The sequence below is a fragment of the Nanorana parkeri genome, unplaced genomic scaffold (genome assembly GCF_000935625.1).
Source record: "Nanorana parkeri isolate BGI_ZX_2015 unplaced genomic scaffold, ASM93562v1 scaffold405, whole genome shotgun sequence".
Classification (NCBI taxonomy): Eukaryota; Metazoa; Chordata; class Amphibia; order Anura; family Dicroglossidae; genus Nanorana; species Nanorana parkeri.
Window position 1 is genome coordinate 383056 of NW_017306673.1, and position 10944 is coordinate 393999.

Consider the following 10944-nt stretch of genomic DNA (forward strand, 5'->3'; position numbering starts at 1 on the left):
AAATTGGACCTAAATGGGTTTTTTTACACCAATAATCGCAGTTCTCTATTTATTATAAACAAATTAAGGTATTTCAACCAGTTGTAGACACTAGACATGCTACATACGGCCTAAAAAAGCTTAAAGTGACATTAAACCCTCAGATTTTTTAACATGAAACAATACTGTAATGTGTGCCTTACTGTAATCCATGGTTGTTTCCCTTCTCTTTGCTGCTCTTCCTTTTAAATCTGTATCTGTTCTCATGCTCTGCAGAACTTTCTGTTTTGCAGCAGACTGCCTTGTCTCAGGAATGGATACACGGTGTCTGTGTATCGGTTTCTATAGGCTTGTAACCTGAGCCAGCACTACAGGAAGAGGCCCTGAGCTGAAAAGGGAAGTTCTCCCCAAGCATGAGAAGACATGAGGATTTAAAAGGAAGAGCAGCAAAGAGAAGGGAAACAACCATGGATTACAGTAAGGCACACATTACAGTATTAGTTTATGTTAAAAAATCTGAGGGTTTAATGTCACTTTAATGGAGGACACAGAACGTGTGCAGTATACTCCACCTTGTTGTCGCTTCCCCGTCGCACTTTCCATCAATTCTTCTGGCTGTCGAATTGACAGCAGACAGCAACTCCCCTCTTGTATCAGCATATGATGTCAGACAAAGCATCCTGACAAGTAAAAAAAAAGGTTTTTCTTTTAAATATTATTTTTTCCTATTAAAGCCTTTATTTATCCTAATCAGCCCTAATTAACTCCTTTCTCTTCTCCTCACTCTTAACTATTACTGTCCTGCTATTTTGGGGGGTTAATTTAATTTTTCTTACCAATAACATTTACAATTCTTTTTTTTTTTTATTCTCTTTTTGTTTTGTAAAATTTTACTGCTGCATTAAAAAAGCATAAAATGTTACAGAAGAAGCCTCTCTAGGCTGCAAACAGGACATAGCACTGGAACCATTTTTTCCCCCCACAAAGTGACAATTCATTCAGGCCTAATGGCCTTAGAGCAGTGCGATGAGGTGGATTGCGTCACACCATGCTGCGCTGAAAGAAAAAATACTGCATGTAACCCAGTGGTTTGAACTGTAAATCTCCCTGTCATTATAATGGGCAAGGCTTCCCAGTGCAGCTGGTGTGAACGAGCCCTTAAACAGGACAAATTATAGAATAAAATATATACTTTTAAATTACATAAACAATTTTATTTTATCAACATAGGAAAGTGTTTTTTAGTCTCATTACCCTATTTGATCATATTTGGTTAATAACATCACCCAGTTTGTTGACATTCAGCAGCTGGCTGGAGACTTACGTCAGGAGTGGTGATATGGTAGCAGCATCAGTGTTGGCAGATTGTCACTCATCTTGATTGACTCTGGATTTTTATCACTGGAAGACGTGATTGACTCTGGACCTTTATCACTGATTGACGTTGAAATGAACAGCAAGGGAATTTTTGTAAGTTTTTTTTTTAAGTACTCTTTTACAATGTCTTTTTTCTTGTTTTCCCTTTTTGTTGTGAATGAGTACCCTTATTCATTTACATAGGAGGGGAGGACCAGATATCTGGGTAAGGTACCCTCCCTGAATTGAGGGCATAGGGCCCGGTATGGTTCAGGGGGAAGCATACTTTCTGCTACCCAACCTGGTCAGCCAGACTTCAGGTATGGGTAAGGATCTGGTATGGATTTTGTGGGGACCACGCACTGCTTTTTTTTCTTAAAGGGACAGAAAACAATGTGTACTGTCCCTTTAGGAAAAAACCCAGTGCTGGCTCCCCCTCCAAATTTCTACTCTTATCAAGTGGTTAAGAGTCTGTTGTGATTTTAAGGAAGACCCCATGCCATTTTAACAAACTTGGAGAAGCTCGGTAAGGAAATGCAATTGCAACAATGACTCCAAAGCATCCCAAAACTCAAGAATACTCCAGCAGGTAAGAGGATGAACCTGCGATAATCCCCAAAATATTTTATTGAAAGAATTTGTGTATTTTTAATGTTGCTTTAAGCTTTAAAGGCCCTCCCCGTGCTGAATGGTATATCCTAAAAATATTGGTACAAGTACCTCATTGCAGTGCCAAGCTACCAATGCTGTTTTGAAACAAAAGCTACAAATGGGTCTTAATAAAGGCGAGAATATAAATGACCTGATTCAGCTCCCATAGACTTCAATGGTTTTGGCGCTATTTTCGAGGTTTGCATATTACCCTCTGGGTTCAGCAAAAGTCCAGATGAACGAACCAAACCTTGTTTGGTTTGTTCATCTCTACTTGGGATGAACCGGACAGAAAGTAAAGCAACATACCAGTGCAATGCATTTGTGAGAACGTCTGTAACAGCGATGGGAAAAACTTTCTGAACAATATTTAAATCTGTACTCCAAAAAATGTACCTGAAATATATTCAATAGCCACAGGGGATATAAATCCACTTTGTGCGCCCCTAATGTCTTTGCAAACTCAGATATTGAGCAGTGACATCATCGCTGTACTGTACATAGCCTGCGCAAAGAGCAGTTGTTGGGAGGGGCTCAGCAGGCCCCACCCACTACAGGCTGCCTGCAGAAAACTACGGGAAGGGGCGGATACCCGACCAGACACCCTGGACAAGGAGAGAGAGCAGCAGTGACATGTCTTTATTACCGGAAGCTCCTGCACAGAGGCAACATTTCACACTGGATTACTTGCACAGATCTGGAAGAAATACACAAAGCACACCAAGATTCAAGTAACAATATACATGTCTCTTTTATTTAGGCAATGTATGCTTATTTACGAGTTCAGCTTCAATTTCTATAGTAAAAAGACTGACATGAGTGTGTTTGGCTGTTATGTTCGCAACATGTTGCTACTCTGACGAATGCAAATTTTTTCATCACATTCATTTAATTTTTGCCTCTCTTTATTTATTCTGTATTATACTACATAAAACGTTTGAGTAGTGACATATATACATACACTATATTGCCAAAAGTATTGGGACACCCCTCCAAATCATTGGATTCAGGTGTCTCAATCACCTCCATCACCACAGGTGTATGAAATCAAGCACCGAGGCATGCAGACGCTTCTACAAACATTTGTGAAAGAATGGGTCGCTCTCAGGAGCTCAGTGAATTCAAGCGTGGTACCGTGACAGGTTGCCACCTGTGCAATAAGTCCATCCGTGAGATTTCCTTGAATTTCCGTGAAATATCCTTGAATTTCCGTGAAATTTCCTTGCTACTAAATATTACACGGTCAACTGTTAGTGGTATTAGAACAAAGTGGAAGCAACTGGGAACAACAGCAACTCAGCCACAAAGTGGAAGGCCAAGTAAAATAACAGAGCGGGGTCAGCGTAGGCTGAAGCGCACAGTGCGCAGAAGTCACCAACTGTCTGCAGAGTCAATAGCTATAGACCTCCAAACTTTGTGTGGCCTTCAGATTGGCACAACAACAGTGCATAGAGACCTTCATGGAATGGCTTTCCATGGCCAAGCAGCTGCATCCAATCCTTACATCACCAAGTGCAATGCAAAGCGTCGGATGCCGTGGTGTAAAGCACGCCGCCACTGGACTCAAGAGAAGTGGAGACGTGTTCTCTGGAGTGACGAATCACGCTTCTCTGGCAATCCGACGGACATGTCTGGGTCTGTCGATTGCCAGGAGAACGGTACTTGCCTGACTGCATTGTGCCAAGTGTAAAGTTTGGTGGAGGGGGGGATTATGGTGTGGGGTTGGGCTTGGCACCTTAGTTCCAATGAAGGGAACTCTTAAGGCATCAGCATACCAAGACATTTTGGACAATTTCATGCTCCCAACTTTGTGGGAACAGTTTGGGGATGGCCCCTTCCTGTTCCAACATGACTGTGCACCAGTGCACAAAGCAAGGTCCATAAAGACATGGATGAGCGAGTTTGGGGTGGAAGAACTTGACTGGCCTGCACAGAGTCTTGACTAGTGATGGGCTCGGGCGTGTTCGCAGCTCCACTTGCGAAGCCCGACAGGAAGCTGACAGCGCCGATCACAAGCACTGAGACATTTCCCGATCTCTGCAGCTGCTGACCGGGGTGTCTCAGTACCTGTGATTGGCGCTGCGCTGAATTAGAGTGGAGACTACGAGCCTGGCCTTCTAGTCCAACATCAGTATCTGACCCCCCAAATATGCTTCTGGAAGAATGGTCAAACATTCCCATAGACACACTCCTAAACCTTGTGGACGCCTTCCCAGAAGAGTTGAAGCTGTGATAGCTGCAAATGGTGGGCTAACTCCATATTGAACCCTGTGGACTGAGACTGAAATGCCATTAAAGTCCATGTGCATGTAAAGGCAGGCGTCCCAATCCTTTTAACAATATAGTGTGTGTGTGTATATATATATATCAGCTATGTGCCCAGCTGCATGCCTAAATTTGGATCTAGCATCATCTAGGAGCTCCCTGCGCGATCACAATGGTTTACACACAGCTACGGCCCTTCCAGTGTCACTTCCCAGCCGAGCTGATGTCACAGGCAGCACAGTGTCAATAAAGATTTGTACAAAGTGGGTGCGGCTGGGCGTGGCCTTACGATAAGGGCGGAAGTGGCGACATCCTATGTCAGTCTGCCCGCAATCTCTCTCCTTCCCATGGTTCTCCATCCGGGGGTGAAAGGGCGTAGGCTCCGGGGCGTCTTCTCATGTTTGCTGGCCGTGTAACGGAGACGGCGGAGGGGAGGCCGTACAGCTGATGCCCGGGCGTTCTCTCTTGCTGGCAGGGAGCAAAGAGAGCAATTCCCCACCCTGAGGACGGCTAACACTGGACCGACAGCTGTCAGGTACATGACGCCGAGTGGGCTGGGGAGGTGCAGGGCAGTGTTCTGCCAATCATTACACCACACAGTGCTCTGCCGATCATTGGCCCTGCGGGTAAGGTGATGGCAGTCATTGCCCATATAGACATAATGCATGTTCACTGCTCGCTTACAGATTGATCTCAGTCATTGTGCCAATGAAAGCATTGCTGTTACCCATGTAGGTGGTGCTGTGCCAGTCAATGTCCCGTGTGAGTGGTGGTGTGCCAGTTAACATCCCGTGTGGGTGGTACTGTGCCAGTCAATATCCCGTGTGGGTGGTACTGTGCCAGTCAATATCCCGTGTGGGTGGTACTGTGCCAGTCAATGTCCTGTGTGGGTGGTACTGTGCCAGTCAATGTCCTGTGTGGGCGGCACTGTGCCAGCCATAGGCCCCGTGTGGGCGGCGCTGTGCCAGCCATAGGCCCCGTGTGGGCGGTGCTGTGCCAGCCATAGGCCCCGTGTGGGCGGCGCTGTGCCAGTCAATTGCTCTATGTGGATGATGCTGCGGTTGCCTTGATGGATGGTTGTGGGCTCTCTGACCCTCTTTATGTCATCTGTCGGTGCTGCAATCGCCAGTACTCATGACCTGGTTTAAAGAAGAATGGACGAGGGGCAATTTTTGTGGGTTGGGTGCAAAGATGCAGAGGGCCACCTAACTGTATTATAGTGGGTATACATGCATGCTATGGGCTGGGCATGGGGATGTAGGAGGCCACCTGAAAGTATTGCTGTAGGCATACATGTGCAGTGGGGGCTGGGCACCAGGACAGAGGAGGCCGCCCGATTATATCACAGTAGGCATGTATACATACATATTATAGGCTGGGCATAAGGACACAGTAGGCACGCATGCATATTACAGGCTCCACGTGAGGATTGGGATGTCACTTGATAGTGTTACAGAGGGCATGCATATGCATTATGGGCTAGTTGTGTAGACGCAGGAGGCCACCTGATAGTATCACAGTAGACATGCATGCCCTTTATGGGCTGGGTGTGAGGGCACAGGAGGCCATCTGCTAGTGTTATAATGGGTGCATTATGGGCTGGACGTGGGGACACAGGATGCCACCTGATTGTATCAGAGTGGGCATGCATGCCGTTTATAAGCTGGGTGTGAGGGCACAGGAGGCCATCTGATAGTGTAATAATGGGTACACATGTACATTATGAGCTGGACTCAGGAGGCCACCTGACTGTATTAGAGTGAGCAGGCATGCAGATTATGGGCTGGGCGCAAGGTATCATGGGACTTGTATTCCTGAAGCAGGAGGTCACGTGGCACAATAGTGAGCGCTCCCCAGTCAGGACGTCGCCGCAAGAACAAAGCTGGTTGCACACATTTTGAGTTGGAAAGTGTAAGTTTTTGGGGCAACATTCCGATAAACAGCTTGGATATTGTGAATAATAACGGGAGCTAAGTGGGGAAATACTTTATACAGTCAGTGAGGGCTTAATACTGCTTTGTGTCAAATTGTACAGTGACGTCTGCAGATTGTTCCATTGTTGGAGCAAAGCTTCCCACCGTTCCCGCCTCCAGATGCTTCCACAAGAGATCCCTGTGCTCACCCTTGTGAAGAAAGGAGAGTGATCCCTTCATGTATACTTAGCTGACATTTGTTGCTGCACATGGAAGAACAGGCTCTGTGATTTCTCATTTATAACAAGGTCACATTGCCCAACATAAGGAAAAAATGATGATGAGATATTGGCCTGCGCGCCATTGAGGCCCGTAGGTCTGCTGATTGCTTACAGCGTGTTTTCTGGATGGACACATTTCGGGTACTGTAGATGGCTGAATGGTGGAAGAGTTGTTTTCTGAGGTTTCCTAGAAGATTGTCTGTCTTACTTTATATACATTTCATTTCAGTTCCTGTAGAGCACTCTGTAGGGGAAAAAAAGAGGCAGGATTGGGAATCAATCTCGTGTGCTGCCTACAACTTTCCTGTCAACATGCTTATAGGAGTAGAAATCGAGCAGAGAGATGACTCCCCTGTTTGCTGCTGCTCCTTTTATGATCCAGTATGCAGGCATTAGTCTATTCCTTAGAGAAGAACTTTGGGCAAATAAAATCTTAACCCTTGCCCCCCCCACCCCCCGCACTGCAAGGGTACCCGCACTGCAAGGGTTAAGTGTCTAGGGAGCTAACATATCAAAGTTATACTCACCTGAACCACGATCCGGGTTGGCTCCTAGAGTCTGTCTGCTCATTCGCTCCAGCGATGGAATGCCCCTTGGCGTCCTCCCATCCTATACACTGTATTGGACATGATGACTCACAGGGCCTTAGACCACTGGAGTAAAAGGGGAGGCAGGCTGTATGGTGCGGTCTAAGAGCAAGCCGGGATTGATGTATACGGGAAAGTATAACTTTAACTCCCTCGACAAAATGAGCCTTCACTCCTGCAGTGCGGAGGTAGCCCCACTGCAAGGATTATGATTTTATTAGCCCAGGGTTCTGCTTTAACTGTAAGTGGTGTCAGTCAGCTGGCTGTGCTGTTTGACAGGGCTGTGTAAATCTGAGGACTGGATTCATGGGAATGTAGATCCCTGGGCAGGTAAATCGGCTCCGGTATATGTATTTAGCTGATGGCCTGGAGTTCTGCTTTAATGATTCCAAGCAGTGCTTGAATTGTCGTTGTCTTGGCAAACATGACTTCTCTACGACCATCATTTGATGATGATGATGATGATGATGATGATGATGATGATGATGATGATGATGACATAGTCTTTATTTATACCTTCCTGTTTTCCGGTACGGGCGGTAGACTGTTCCCACTTCTTACACCTCCTGTCTCTATACACCTACGCCTTCAGTAGACAGCTGGAATATAGTCATTTCCGGTGGAGACATGCTGTTGTTTTGACAGCCTCACGTTCTGTCAATCATTTTTGTTAAATAAAGCTTATGATTTGATAGCAGTGCCGCATACATAAATGACGGTGTAAATCCAGTATATCTATACAATCCGCTGCACCAGGTTATCTGCTATCATCACAGCTGCTGTCCCAACTAATCTACATTCAGCAGACGTAAAGGGCAAGTTCACTTTCCCAAGTAATTTGGGAAAATGGAATTACCCGCTCAAATCTGGACCAGGACTGTTTGCCAAAACGCAAGTATGGGCGTTGCCAGATTTGAGCAGGAAATGTCTTTTTCCCAAATTACTTGGAAAAGTGAATTAGCCCTTTTAAAATGCCTAAACATTAATTCTTTCCTCGGTCTAAAGCCCCCTATTTAAATGAGAACTATGGGGTTAAGGCTTTTCCCCATAGTTCTCCTAAGGGTAAGGGGAGGACACAAACTAGCGTCCTCCCGTCGCCCAAAGCTCAGTATACCGCAAGCTACAGCTCGCGGTATACTGAGACGCCGGAACGGATCCTGACAATTATGTCTGGATCCACCCAGCTGCGTGAGTGACAGCTGGCTCTGCCTATCTAGAGGCAGAGCCAGCTGTACCCGCCCCCTCCCCCGTCCGTCCTGCCAGTCAGCGCTGGAGGATCGGACAGGGGAGGGGTGAATCCAGCCCCTCCCCTGTCACGGCTCTCTGCCATGAAGTGAGCGAGCGCCGGTATGTGTTCGCTCACTTCCCGATCTACTGAGCCGACCTGTGACAGTTTCATTGTAACAGGTCGGCTCAGATTATGAGGCTGAGTGAAAATCACTCGCCTCATAATTCTCCTTTTTTAAAGTATGCAAAATAACCAGGCACCCCAGCCTAAAATGTAAAAAATTAAATGTGGTTCCCCCCAAAAAATGAATACCAAAACCTTATCCTAGACAGGATGTGGAGTTTACCCTTTCACATCACCCCCCACCCCCCCTTCGCATCAGGAACCCTCTTTGATGAACATTTAAAGGCACCCATGACAAAGCCAAGAGGCCCCCCAGGTGGTGAAAAAGGCTGATCTAGAGTATTTTATGTCCTTGTCCCATGACATGGATATCCTGATGGTGGTACCTTGTTTTCACATACATCTTGAACATCCTTTAGTATATGGAGAGATGCTTCTATCCTGTTTGGAGTATATGTCTGAGCACGGGAAAAGGATGACAGTGCTGTGAATGAGCCCAGGTTCTTTGTAACGCTTCTACATCTGCAAAAGAGAAAAGAGTTGTTCTTTTCATTTCCAGCACCAACTTTCCTATAGGGCCTGCAGAGATTGTGTGTTGCAATGCATTGCTCAGCAGAAAAAGCTATGCAGGAAATAGGACTGACGCTGCAGCCGTACAGAACGTTACTTTTGGTCTCGCAGCCTAGAAATGTGTAGGCACGCTGTGACACCGGCTGCATTTGTCTTTTCTGTGATAGAATTGAACATGACATTGTCTCCTAGGATTTCATTTCCAAACACTGCTTTGTACCTGGAGATGTCATTATTGGCAGGTATTTGTCATATCTCAGAATGCATCGCTCCTTGTCAAGTATGTGAGCACTTGGCCCTTTCCTGTTGGTCTATTGTAGAGATTGATTCCTGGCTGTTGCAATGAATTAACCCCTTCTCGCCTGTTTCTGTGAGGCTTTTATTATCCGTGGGCCTATAATTGCAGCTGCTCAGGTAAATGCTTTGTGTCATTTCAGCTGTTATCACCATGAGCTTTGTACCTATAGTGAACACTGCAGAGCAGAAAATGCTGCATTCCTTTGGCTTGACATAAAATGACTTTCTTACACCAACTGGCTTGACTGACAATTGGAGCCTGCTCCTTCGTGATCTTCTGGCCCTCCCCATATGACTAATGCTCTGTATGGTGTGGAGGTTCTTGGTGTATACCAAAATAGATGTCTGAAAAATGTGTGTGTGTGTGTGTGTGTGTGTGTGTGTTTTATACTGTAATATAAGAACTTTTAAAGCGTCCTTGTAACCATAATACAACTTGTGTGCACAGAAAATGGGCCCCTGGAAAGAAGACTAAGGGCCCATTCACATAGCATTGTACCATACCATGTGAGTAATGCACAACACACCTAGCATACGTTACCTAGGTGGCTAGGTGCATTGCGCTGCCCTTCATTTGAATGGCACAACAACATACCTCCTGGCCGCTGTGCGTTGTGGTGAATATAAGTAGTGCACGTGCTATTTTCCAACGCACGGTATTGCGATACCTCACATTGCCATGCACAGTGGTTAGGAGGTGCATTGTGGTGTCATTCAAATGAATGGCAGCGCAATGGACGTAGCTAACAGTAACATGCGCTAGGTATATTGTGCAATAGCTTGCGGTAATCACACGGGATCGTGCGATTAATACCTCACTATGGTGTAAAGGGACCCAAAAGATATATTCACCCCACAATGCTGTGTGCTGCAACGCACGCATTGTGTTGCAGTGTATAAAAGCCCATTCAAAATGAATGGACTGCAACAAATGCCAGATGACTGACAGGTGAATGCGGAAGTAATGTAATGCACATAATTTCCGCATTCAGGCATCAGAGAGGAGAGCAGCAAGGAGGAAGATGCTGATCTCCCTCCCATCGTCCGGCTGACACCCGCCCGAGCCGGTCCCGGGCTCGCAGAGGGGACAGCGGAGCCCAGGATGGAAGGTAAGGGCGCACAGAGCAGGGCAGCACATACATTCGATCAGACGGCTATAGAGCTGCCAATCGCTTGTATGTGTAACAGCCGTTTACCGGCTGTTTTACATTTTGCTTTTTTTTTGCTTTTGTGCGCACGAGTGAGCAGAAAAAAAAGCCGTACTGATGGGAGCTTGCTGTCTTTTTTTTTTTTTACAACGGGCGGACGGCAAGTGGTTAACTAATGCTACCCCCGCACTGCAAGGGTTAAGTGCTCGTTTTTGTCTAGGTGCTAAAATAAAGTTTTATACTGACCCGATCCCAGGAGCTGGCTCCTAGACCGGTTCCTGGAGCCTCTCTTCCCCTCCGCTGCAGCAGTTTAAGGTCCCATAAATCATTACATTCTCTACACAGTTGATAGATGTGAGGATACTGAGAAATATTCGAATGCTGCAGCGTTGGAGGAGACAGGCTTCACAGTTGGGCTGCAACCAACTAATCGATTTAAGATCATCATCGATCCTCATTATCGATTAGTTAGTCGGGGTCCCCTAGTTCTCTCCTCTGCACTGGGAGCTGTAGTCCAGTGGTGAGGAGAGCTCCACCAGACCTCGA